This window comes from Sardina pilchardus, chromosome 22 (genome assembly GCF_963854185.1).
Source record: "Sardina pilchardus chromosome 22, fSarPil1.1, whole genome shotgun sequence".
In the NCBI taxonomy this organism is placed as follows: Eukaryota; Metazoa; Chordata; class Actinopteri; order Clupeiformes; family Clupeidae; genus Sardina; species Sardina pilchardus.
Genome location: NC_085015.1, coordinates 24,346,309 through 24,359,616, shown reverse-complemented (window position 1 = coordinate 24,359,616; position 13,308 = coordinate 24,346,309). Strand labels below are relative to the sequence as shown.

General features: G+C 43.4%; 1 protein-coding gene across 1 annotated transcript in view; it reads right to left on the bottom strand.

Moving 5' to 3' along the window:
* gabrz (gamma-aminobutyric acid type A receptor subunit zeta) overlaps positions 1–9,143 on the bottom strand; it is a 36,805-nt gene extending 27,662 nt beyond the window's left edge. Inside the window, exon 1 of the mRNA XM_062526138.1 lies at positions 9,029–9,143. The gene's annotated coding sequence lies outside the window, so the exon portion shown is untranslated. The remainder of the gene's footprint in view (positions 1–9,028) is intronic.
* Positions 9,144–13,308: the final 4,165 nt, after the last annotated feature.

Below are 13,308 nucleotides of genomic sequence, written 5' to 3'. Positions count from 1 at the left end.
GGAAGGGCTATAGATAGAAACTGTGGTAGGCTAATAAAATATGAAGATTTTGGGCTTTTCGTGCATCCTTCTACTGTAGCCATTTAGAATATGCCAATTAAATTGCACTTGTTAAACTCACCTCGACAAGTCTTTTGCAATAATTTAATCCACCATGGGCGATGCTAAAATCACTGTTACTAACAGTGCAGTGCGCAAGACTATCATTATTAGCCTATTTTTTACTCTTATGAGACAAGAGTAGCCTACACTTTCGCGTTGTCTGGAGTTAGATGCGGTCTTAAATGTTACTTTTTGGGGGGCACTGACTGACGCTACTGTACTATATTGAACTGATTCATTTAGTTCGGGAGAAAAGAGATAAAAGCCAGCCTACACTGAAAATGTATCGGTTGATAATGATATAACGAAACAACCCAGTCAGGGTGCTCTGTTTTGGATGCCCGTCGGGCACACACAGCGCCTCTCTCTCCCTCTCTCCCTCTCCGTTGCGTGCGTCAGGGAGGCGCTATGCGAACTCGGGATGTTTGGCTAGATAGGCCTAGCACTTTGTCGCCAACACAGAGTGTACAACGTACCTTAATGTTGTCATGTGTAGATGACTCAAACTCAAAATATGCCCACTGACTGTATTTTCATATAGGAAACGCGCCTCTCTCCTCCTTGCATTGCTGTTTGCGTTTGTGTCGCTGCGTGGAGCCTATACATGAGTCCTCATGCTGAAAACGTGAGCATGGCCTCACGACAAGAAAGCAAAATGAAAATAACAAAAATAGTAACGCACGGAGACTTGATGAGTAACTTTAATCCGATTACTGGTTTGGAAATAGTAGCGCGTTAGATTACTCGTTACCGAAAAAAGTGGTCAAAATACAGTAACGCGTTACTTAGTAACGCGTTACTGGCATCACTGCTTATTGCAACGACTTTGTTGTCTTGTTACTGGTTGCATAAATGCCTCTAAAAGCCTCTCGACATCTGCCTGATGGGCTCTGGCTAAGTGATTCTGCTGAGGAGAGGTGACGTGTTGGAGGGAACCCTGAAGAACAAGCCATGCTCCCTTTGCCACCGCTCGATCGAGCAGCAGCAGCAGCAGCCCCGGCAGAGCGACTTGACGTCGTCATTGTTTTTCATTCGCGCGGTGATAAACTGCCTGCCCGCGGGCGTAAGCAATAAGGCCTTGCGCCCTCCTGCAATATTTCTCCTGTCTCATTTAGCAGTGCACCATGGCTGTGCAAAGAGTCGCCGGAATGAGATGGAGTGGATCGGGGGGGTTACCACGGCTCGGGAGGAAACAATAGGCTGCTCAGAAACTTTAGCTCTACTTTGTGCCATAGAAGTTGTTGTCCAACACAACCACCGCCCCCCCCCCCCCCCCACCCACAAGATAAGATATACTTCATGCTTGAGTTGTTGTTGTTGTTGTGTACGATTGCCAATTATTTCCATGTGGACCCTAAAATAGAGAGAGAATAAAAGTTTGCCACACCAAGTGATGAAAAAAGAGCTTTGCAGAAAGGAGAAAGTTGTGTTGTCGCTGTGCAGTCTGGGACCTGAATGCATAGCTTCGGCATCACTGAGAAAATGTTCAACTGGTTGACCTACATAATGTTAGAGCAGCGGAAAAGTCGCTTAAATCGAGTCTGACTTGGAACATGGAATATGCTGTAAGTACAGCCCTGTAATTATACATCAAAGAAACTAAAAAAAAAAAAATCTTTTTTTTCCCCTTCCACGCACGACCCCTCACGATTCTAAGAACCCTTTCATCAAAAACTGTTGGGATGATTTTTAACAGTAATCTATGTCAGCTCCTTCCCACTTTCACCTGGTACTTTTAACTTCACCATACCTCGTTGTGCAGTCTTCAATGCTATCAAACAGACATAGGCAGCAGGCAAACCAGAGGCCAAACCAGACTGAATGTAATTAACTCGTCTCCTTTTACCTAATTGTGCTTTCTTCATCTTCATCAAGATTAAAACATGTCTTCTTGTATTTCTGTCTGCACTCTACTGTTTAGACAAAGATGAAGGAGTTTATTCTGAGCCTGCATTTGCATAAACATACTCAACAAAAATATATACAAAAAATATTCGCTCCTATTTTTTCTGAGTTGAATTAAAAGACCTACTGTAAGAAATGTGGACAAAAAAATTGATATCACTCAAATTTTGTTCACGAATTTGGGCAAATCTGTATTATTGAGCACTTGACCATTACATTCAGTTCACAGGCAATGGCTCTTGTGAACATTACTGCATTCAGCATGCCAATTGTTCACCCATCCAAACGTGACGTTGATGACATTGTGTTGTATAACAAATCTTTTCGGAGTGGCTGTTTATTGTCACCAGTCCAAGGCACATCTGCGCAATAATCCTGCTTTTTAATCAGCGTATTTTGATTTGCCACACCTGCGCCTGGATTATCATAGCGAAGGGGTCACAAACACAGATTTTAGCAAATTTGCAAACAAAATTCGTGATAAATAAGCCATTTGCGTGCACAGAACAAATCTTACATCTTTTACGTCAATTCATGAAAGAAGAGAAGCACAAAGTGACTACAAATTAGTTTTTTCCATATTTTTGGTGAATGTACATCATTTTAAATGTTATAAATGTGTATAAATTCCATGTCAGCAAACTGACTTCAACCTTCATGAACTATGCCCAAGACTCAACACTGGTGGAACACTATGGAAAACAACAAGGCATGATACAGAAGTACCATATTTACAAAGCACCCTATATGCCAACTGTATCAGAATACTGTACTGTATATAGACACATATGTCAGATCAGAAGTATGAGATGCACTAAATATTAATGCCCGCTTCTGAATCATCACAGCAGGTATAAGGACACAACCTGGGTTTGAAGAAGCAATAATATCTTTAGTACAAATCTGTGAGCATGTAGGTTCTTACACTCCTCTACGGTCTAAACATTACTGTGACGTGGACTCTCATATGACACTCGGCCTCACGCTGATTGTCCTCAAAGTGTATAATCCTTATGCTCACAAGGAAGATGATTGAATGTCCACAATCTAGTTCACCCCTCGGATGGGTAGATTAACAAAACGGGACTACAGAGAGAGAGAGAGAGAGAGAGAGAGAGAGAGAAATATATAGAGAGAAGAGACTGACAGGGAGCAGGCAGAGGCGGAGTGTCAACCCCGGCCATTTGATAATCGTATAGATGAGGCAAGGAGGAGCTGCCTCTCTCCGCTACGGAGCTCCACTGTGGGGGAATGATGTCACTGGTGCAGACAGGGACACACTGTGTTGCTCACTGCGCATTTTCAATTTCTCCCTCTCACACTCGTATAGAGAGATATATTCATGGCCTCCATATACACTCACACAGTATATGCTATGAGCATATTTCCCATGCGACAGTGATTTTCACTGACAGTCCATCAAGCTATCTACTGTACCTATATTACCAACACCAATAAGTGTACGTAACTGTGTGTGTGTGTGTGTGTGTGTGTGTGTGTGTGTGAGTGTACGTATGCACACACATGTACACTCGCACATGTACTCACATGTGTGTGTGAGTGTATGTGTGTGTGTGTGTGTGTGTCAGTGTGCATAAGAGAGACAGAAAAATATGCGTATTTATAGATCTACATTTGCATATATATATTTATGATCAAAGTCATCAAACCACTTCTATGGCCATTCATGTGTAAGTGTGCAGGGGACAACACAAACAAATGCACTGAAACAAACAAAAAAAGAAGGTCAGTCATACGCATGAGAAACATAAAGCTCACAACAGCACATACACAGAGAGAGAGAGAGAGAGAGAGTGAGAGAGAGAGAGAGAAAGAGAGAGAGAGGCAGACAGAGAGACAGAGAGAGAAACAGTCATACAGTGCAAGCATGTGTCTGGTCTTGCCATTTCAAGACTGCTGTTCTGAGACATTTGGGCCAATTTGCTGCTCAGTGTTCAGTCTTCCAGCAATGGGAATCAGCGTGCAGCTGCCCAGCAGCGGCAGACTATAGCCCGGTCTCACACCACACACACACACCTTCACAACTACACACACACACACACACACACATGACTCGAGATAGACACTCACAGACACACACACGGGCCTACACAACTACACACACACACACACACACAACTCGAGATAGACACTCACAGACACACACACACACACACAGGCCTACACAACTACACACACACATAGCTTGGGATAGACACTCACAGACACACTCACACCACAAACACAGGCGAACACACAACTACACACACACACATATGGCTTGAGATAGACACTGACAGACACACACTCAGACACACAGATTCACATAATGTCAAAACATGTAGGCTATACTCAACTCGATCAACCACTGGCATAGATTTGCTCAATTGATATGTTTGCATGGCCATATTATATATGCCGTACTTACATACACATTATGCAAACACACACACAAACACACACACACACACAATTTGACACGTAGTTTCTCTCTCTATCTATCTATCTATCACACACACACACAAACACACACACACGTACACACAATCTGACACATACAGTACTGTAGGCTCGCTCTCTCTCTCTCTATCTATCCACACACACACATACACACACACACACACAATCTCTCACACACACACACAATCTCTCACACACACACACAATCCCAATCTGACACATGTGAACAGTACACACGTGAACACACACACAGTGGTGCTGAGCCTAATTTAGACACAGGGCTGGCATCTCGTCATGTGCTGTCATGAGTCCAGGTTGACAGGGCTCCCATAAGACCGGCTCTCAAACTCAGCAGCAGCTCCACCGAGCCTTCGCTTCTCCACTCCTCCTGGCTTGAGTCACCTGGGGTCGAAAAAGGTAACCCCTGTCCGCATACCGCACACGTGAAGCACATACACGTACACACACACAAACACACACACACACACACACACACACACACATATACGCACACACAAAACTGTCCACATACCGCACACGTGAAGCACAAACACGTACACACACACACACACACAAAACTGTCCACATACCGCACACGTGAAGCACAAACACGTACACATACACACACACATGCACATACATACAAATACAGATACAACAAACTTGCACATGTGTAGACAGACCACTTACACCAACATTGTCACATAGAGAAAAAGAGAGAGAAAATGTGCACACAACGTATGCATGCATTCATATGTAGGCTACACAACACACACATAATACACAAACTTTCCCAAAACTCATGCACACGCACACGCACAAACACACACACACACACACACACACACACTCAAAAGCACAATAACCTTTGATGCACACCAAATATGACAACTTTTTCCCTCCTGTGTCCTTCGCTCTCGTTAAACATGCTTGACTGTACTTGGATCCACACGAACGGCACGCATGCACGCACAGTCACGCACGCTCGCTCACACACACACACACACACAGACAATCACTTACGCCAACATATGCAGACATACAAACCCCCACACAGACTCATACACATACAACACACACACACACACACACACACACACACACACACACACACACACACACACACACACACACACACACACACGCATACACGCACACAAACACAATCTCATTGGTTGCGGCAGAGTGCGGCCGTCGTTCCCTGCCAGCCTTAGAGGTTCTGTCACAGCTGCCCGCTCGACGCGTTGTGCCACACATGATGGCTGTCTCATCCCCGACGCCAGCCACGATTCTCTCGATTCCCTTCATTATTCATTATCCCAAGGCTGGGGGGGGGGGCGGGGGGGGGGGGGGCACATTGTTCTCCGAGCTCTGTTCCATGTTGGGGGCACGGCTGTTGAACTCAGCAGGTGGTTAGGGGAGGGAGAAAATGTACTTTAAGTGCTCCCAATGAATAATCTGAAGCGCACGCAGATGGTGTTACAAGCACAGCGACACCGAAAAAAAAAAAAACTAAACGAGAGAGAGTGAGTGTTAAGACAAGTTTGGTGAGGGTGGGAGACTGTGCTGGAGGAGTCTGTAGGCGATTGGAGTCAAGAGAGCTCATTTGTTCTAGAGGTTTTTCTAATCTATGGATCTATATGGGGCGTTGTAGGAATGGTATGGCCGGGCTGGCAGAGATGAATAATTAAAAACGCACAAATAGAATATTGATGGTGTGTGTGTGTGTGTGTGTGTGTGTGTGTGTGTGGAGGGGGGGGGAGCATGTTTTATGAGGTTGACACATCCCTCCCCAGCGATGGCAACATGCCATGTACATCTCTGGAGTGAGTGACCTCCTGCAAGACCTGGTCTGATTTTAGCCTGAGTGAGTGTGTGTGCAGGACGTGTGCGTGGTGTATGTATGTATGCGTGTGTGTGTGTGTGTGTGTGTGTGTGTGTGTGTGTGTGTGTATGTATGTGTGTGTGTTGAAGATGCCTGGCTGGGAAGCATGTGCCATCTGGCCTGAGGCCCTGTGTCCACTCCCCTGTTCGTACTGCCCCGTAACCCCCCCCACACACACACACACACACACACACACACACATATATAGGGGCTTAGTTATATCCACACTATAAATAAAATTTTCAGACACAATTAGATCGGCCATGTCATCTAAACACACATACACTACTGATAGTCACTTGAAATTGCACATTGATTTTTAACTTGAAATGTACAGTACCTCTCCAAGAAAGATGAATGCTGCTTATTACTCAGAGTAGATCTCTTTGATCTGGGCTGCAAGTACTTTGTATCAAACTCGTGCATACTGACCATATATGCACGTGCAGGTGCCATCTTTTTTCAGGCCACCAGCTTCTAACGTACAACTATTCAAATGTTTTAAGCCTAAAGCACTGAATGTCATCCTTACAATGTATTTCACACTAAATCATTCTCTCTCCCTCTCTCTCTCTCTCTCTCTCTCTCTCTCTCTCTCTGTTTTTTTCAGCCTGTCACTAACTCTCTTCTCCTCCACCATTTCCTTAAGAAAACATTGGAGGGGACTGGCATGTGACTCAACTGTAGCCACGGGGCCGTGTCCAAGGAGTGAGGTGTCACTCATTAAGAGTGACAGTTGACGTCTCCGAGCGAGTGGGGACCTTGGGATCCAGGGCCCAATAATGCCAAGACGAAGCGGAAAAAAAACGGTAGGAAAAAAAATTAAATAAACCCAGAGAGACCCAGGCTCTGCTCATCTCACCCATCACGCAATGAGCCGGTTGGGGTGGAGGGTGGTGCCTCTCCGGCAATCTCCGCAGTCATTCACCTGGGACGTGGGGGTCACGGGTGTTCCAGGCAGCCATGATCACGCAACAGATACACCCACAGCCCAACCTGTTCGCTTCCCTTATCCTCCCCTCCTCCCATCACTACTCATTAGGCAAGAGGGACACCAGCGCCGACTGCCATTAAAAGCAAACACGCCACTTCTTTTTGTTCCGTAAATTTTTCATGCTCGACTCTGCCGACTTTGACGGGGCGTTCACAATAAAAGACTCGAGTGAAATGGAGAAATCTAGGTCAGGGGAAAGACAAGGACTCCTAAAGCATCTCGGTCCTATCAAGAAACCAAAGCGCTGCCTTTTTCCGTTTGCATCTGTATGTCAAAAACTGAAAGGGAGGAGGAGAAAAGAAATATCCTGTTTTTTTTTTTTTTTTTCATTTATCCCACCAAAAAGCCCAAACCAATCAGGGCTGAGGAGGGGAAATAAAACTGTCAACATCCACTACACAGATATAAATCCACTTATATATCAAAGTCAGATCACTCAGCACAAAGTCTATCAATCCACTGCATCAACAGGATATTTCCCCAGTTGAATGCAAGCAAGCAGCACTTAAGCAGGCGCCACAGGCTAAAGAAAGACATGTAATCATCCTTTCCATCATAATCCATTTTTGATAATATAAAATAAAAAGTCGTGTCCTCATCTTCTCTTATACAGAGTAACCACACATGTGAAAGAGAGGTCAGTCTCACAGAGCGTGCCAGTTGTATGTTTGTTTTTTTCTTCTGTTCTTTTTAGTCGGAAATTGTTCTCAGCACTTCTATGAAGATTATCCAGTCTATTCTCAAGGGATCCTAGAGCCCTGTGTGAGCTGTTTTGTTTTGAAACAGTTGGCACTGCCCATCATGTGCTTTGTGGGGGGGAAATAATGTGCACTTTAAAATATTTGAATTATAGTAGGCCTACAAGAGGACACTTGGAAGGACAAGCATGCACTTGGCATGACATCTTGCAGTCGACACATTAAGGTCAGACTGCAAATGTCTCAAAGGTCTAAATGAGCTGACAACTCACAACTGACATGTTTGTCAATCAAAGGCGCCAAGACGATGTTCATTGTTAAGCGCGTTAAATAAATACAAAATATCTACACTCAGTTTAATGTTGCAGAATGAATTCAATTATGTTACACATTCTCCCCATAACCACTCCGGGCATCTCCTCAAGTGAGTTTCCAAAGACACCACAGCGCCACAAGCACAAACTGACCAACAGGTAACGGCTAAGTTTGGGCAATTGTTGTATATGGTTTTCAATGCCAACTACAATTGCGCAACGTCCTGTCTGTTTTCCCAACAATCCCTAATCCCAAACTGTTTCTCTTGCTGCACCTGTTGTTTCCGCTCTGTACACCGCCCATAGCTGTGCAACAAAGAATGAATGTGAAAACGATCCCTGCGTCTCCAAATGAAAAGAAAAATGGAATGTCTAAAAGACAACAATCCTCAACCTATGGTGATTGTTCAAGTCACCGATGACACACGCATTAGAGTGATATGCACTATCACTTCTCAACTTACATAACAATGAATGAATGCGAACAGTACGTGATTCATGAAGCAGTTAGTGCTCTTTGAAAATTGCATTTGATTCAGTCATCAACAACTAATGGGGATACATTATGGTAAATCAAATTACTTTTTCTATTTACAACACAAACATTTAGAAGGAACTTAGAACCGCATCTCAGTGGTGTCACAGAATAAAATACGCAATTTCCACTTACATTTATTGGTATGCACTCGTTGGCATTTCCAGATTCAATCCAGCTGCAAGAAATCACGACGCACTCATCTACATATGCTTACGGAGTATGTCCCAGCCATCTAGATGTTTTTCCTTTTCACTGTTAAATTGTCCTATTTTTATAGATGAGAAATCCTTTGTGCAGGTTCTGAAGTAAAGACGCGCCACTGAAGCCCACGGCGGTAGAAACAACTGGTTGCGTCCCCGGTAAACTCTGAAACGCTGAAGATTGAGCCACCGTTGCGCACGGTAGGAAGACGCAGCATTCGCTGTCGGACCTAAAGCGGTTGCTCACTGACGTAAAGGAGCAACCTCGTTATTACACCACACTGAGCTGACTCGACAGATGATTTTTCAAACATCAAGAAATCCAGATTTGAAACATGCTCCAAGACACTTGTGTGTTATAATAAGTTCAATAATCATCGTGATATGTTTAAAGCCCATGTATTATTAAATCCTTATTTGGCAGGCAGTCTTATTCACAGATGCCAGATAATTACTCAAAGGCTATTTATGCAAATGGAATTTCCATGTTTTACTCAGAAAACTGGGAAGGATTCCATCTGGACGATGGCGTGATAAAGTATATTCCTTAAAGGCATGTGTGTGAGAAGAATGCAGGAGAGCACTAGCAACCTGACTGGCCTCAAGCTCACTTATGTTTTCACAGGCTGCAGTTTCATTTGCTGTTCCACGTATTTCACAATTAGCCCATATCACAAATCTACGAGGGAGAGCCTTATTAGACGGACTATATTGATATTGATTTGATCATTATAGTTGGAATAAACGAGAAGATTGGACAGGTAAGTTCATTTGACGCAGAGTCTTTTAGCTAAGAGATAACGTCACATTGTTTCCCCATTAGCCTTTGGTACACCAGACAAGTACTAGAAGCTTCCATCCTGTGGGTTGCATTAGCTCGATTTCGTGAGCTGCTTGGCTAACCCAAGGCTGCATTTTAGAGATATTTCTAAATTAGACTAAGGGGGAGGTTGGAAGCTGCCAACTGTGGTGACTTTCAGCCTGCCAGAATGCCATACCTCTTCATGCTGACTGCAGATATGACTGTACTAGCACAAGCTGCAGGCCTCCCATGTTGATGCTCTACAGTTAAAAATCCGTTTAACCCCATCCCAGCACTGAGCCAAATGCACTCAACCTCCTGCACCTAGGAGGGATATCTATTATTCATAATGAACAATAATTTGGACAGCCACAATGAATGATTCAAAACCGCATTGTTTATTACAACATGACCTCATGAGATAGATTTAGATAAAGATATCACTTAAATCAATGACTGCATACAAAAACTGAACTCAATAAAACATATATCATTTAAAATAAACTCATACACAAAAAACACAGTCTGTCACATGCACATTTAATAAACATATAAATACAACCCAGAGGTTTTAACTACAATCAATTATTTATTGAGAAAATGTACTTCAAATTTGATTGAATTATTTAATAACTAATTAATGGGGAGTGGGGTGGTGTAGGGGATTTGTTGAGGATGAAGGACTGAAGGGCTCTTTGCTCCAATATGCAAATTGTGGCTGTTTTAATCAGACTGCAGGCCAAGAATTCATGGGGCAACAGGTGGGCCTGGTTTACAGTAAGACAGAGGATGGAAATATACAGTATAGATGAAGAAAAGAACAGAGTGGACCTACATTATATACTGTAATACAAATCTATGAACTACAGCAGGTGGCACACAGCAAACCAAGCTCAGAAAGACAGCAGGGAATAATGCTAAGAGGGCTAGTGAACGCTAGTCCTAAAATCATTATCTTGCTGCATGATAAATACAGGATTGACAGAGTGCTGACACTCTCGGACACCCAGACCCATTCACAAAATTGTACTTTGTGCCAACACCCCCACCCCAGCCTCCGAAAAGAGGAGAATACCACAATCATCACTGCTCTTCAAATTAAACCCATCCACAAGATAAAGTGAAAGACATGCTCTACTCCAATTGCAGTCAAGAGCCTATTTGTCAGGTTTTCTTCTAGCCCACAATGGTCTTGTGTTAGTAGCCTACTTATGATGGCATAAGCCCTGACATACACCCCTCAGGCCACAGCAAATCTTAGATTTGATTGGTTTGACATCCTCTCACTTGGTAGATTAATATTAGCGAACCCTTCAAAGTTTCTTCAGAAGGGGTAGTGCACACTTGCACCAGGGAGAGAGGCCCAGCATACCAATTTGCTTTAGCTCAGCAGTTTAGTAGGAGGGGAAACACTAATCTATAGTCATTGGTAGAGCGAGGACTTTTGATGAAGGGGGCCACTCCTGTTTGATCGTAGACTTGATGGATGATGATGGAGCTAATTGCAAATTACAACCTGTCCGGTAAAACGCCAAAAGAGCTAACAATCTCTAAAGTGATTAATGCACTGAGAGGAAATACAATCAAATATTCTTCAGCTATTGAAACCTTTCGCTGCTATTAAAGTACTCTCTGCTAGGAGTCTGTTTAGACATGAAGGTGAAACCCTTGAGACTTAAAGAATTGCTTTCATATCTGACTCCCTCAATACAGCCTTTGCTCAGCTTGCTACATTTCCACACAGCATTCCAGCTGTTTGCAGGATGACCCCCTATCTGCACCGGGTCCAAATAGGCTAATATCACATTTTTTGGTGGCTGTTTCAAAGTGCCAATCATGCACACTGCACAGTTCATCTTAGTTTTCTAGTTAATCTCTAAGTGCATTAATAGCTAATGTCTTTCAAATACTTTTCAGAGAGACCTTGCTGAAATTGGGCAGGGGTATCCTCACTGGTACATTTGAGTGTGCAGAAATGTTAAGCACCAGAACCTTGCAGTACGAAAATACATCTTGACCTCCTTTCCTCCCTAATAATTCCCTGCCTAACTCCTGCTCAGTTTTCCATGATTCCATGAATAGAATGCATAATGAAAGATCAGAATGCAGAATCCTTTCCAACTTCCCTCCCAGCAGCCGTGCCGCTGAAATGTCTCCTCTTTGTCATCACCTAAACTAGGCAAGGATAGACCATGGGGAATTTTTTGGGACATGCCAAGTGGAAAAATCCATTTCCACTTCCAAATCCACAAAAATCCTTGAAAAAGACACTTCAGAAAGTAGGGTACCCAGCCTGGCAAATACTTTTATCATCTATTATCAAGCTATTATCATCTTACATTTGGTGTTTTTTGGGCAGATGGAGAGACTGTAAAGGAAGTGAAGAGAATGTGTGAAACAACATTGTGGAAGTAAGAAGCTTCCCTGTGTGGACGATACAGAATCTTTAACCTTTTCTTTGATGTTCTGTTCCTGGTGGTTGATGTTGAAGAGACTGGCAAAACAGGTACAGTGCTCTTAATGATAAATTCACCATGACCAATCCCCGTCTTTCAGACTTAGCTTGCACAACTGTAGACTTTTCGCTGAGGAAAAACAGTGCAGTTCCCTTCAGTGCCTACTCTCAATGTGAATTTTCTTGAAAACATGCAGTGTCATCAGTTAGCAAAGTGCAACCATCGGTATACCTAAAGTGAGATAATCTAACATTAACCACAATATGTTTACTGTTAGCAACATAGGTATGGTGTCCATTTTACTTTTATTAGTAGCTTAATTGTTGCTTTATAAGTAGCTTAATTGTTGCTGGTGTTGGTGGTACTGGCAAGGATGGTAATGATATAAAAACAATCATGTTCAGGAGCACAGATGAAACAGCGGATGCAGAAATTGAAATAATGGAGGAAGCTGTTTGAAGGAGCAGGACAGAATACTAAACAGGTGCAGCAGTGCTGCTGAACCTCAAAGAGCATCTTATGCAAGTACCCATCAAGCCCTCCTGCACCCACACCACCTCTGCCCACCCCTGCCCAGGCCGCCCTGATCTTAGGTCCTGAACTAATGTCATTTACCAGGCTGGCTTCTGTTCCCAGCCCACCCCTAACCTAAAACACTCTCATGCAGCTCACCAACTGGCAGTACAGAAAACTGTACAGAGATTTTGGTCTACACTTTTCATTATTTCAAGACATTATTGCAGAACTGGCTACTAATGTGGTCTAGCGGAGACAGGCTAGTTCACCCTTTAGATAATTCAGGCTTTTTCCTATTAAATTGGCCAGTTGTACTTTTAAAGAGCTACATGACTATTCTGACCGGTTAAAGGCAATTGAAAGAGCTTTTTCAATGGTTCAAGCAATCGTACGGCCCAAACATGAGCTTCTGTACTGTTCATATAGGCTTAGAAAGGT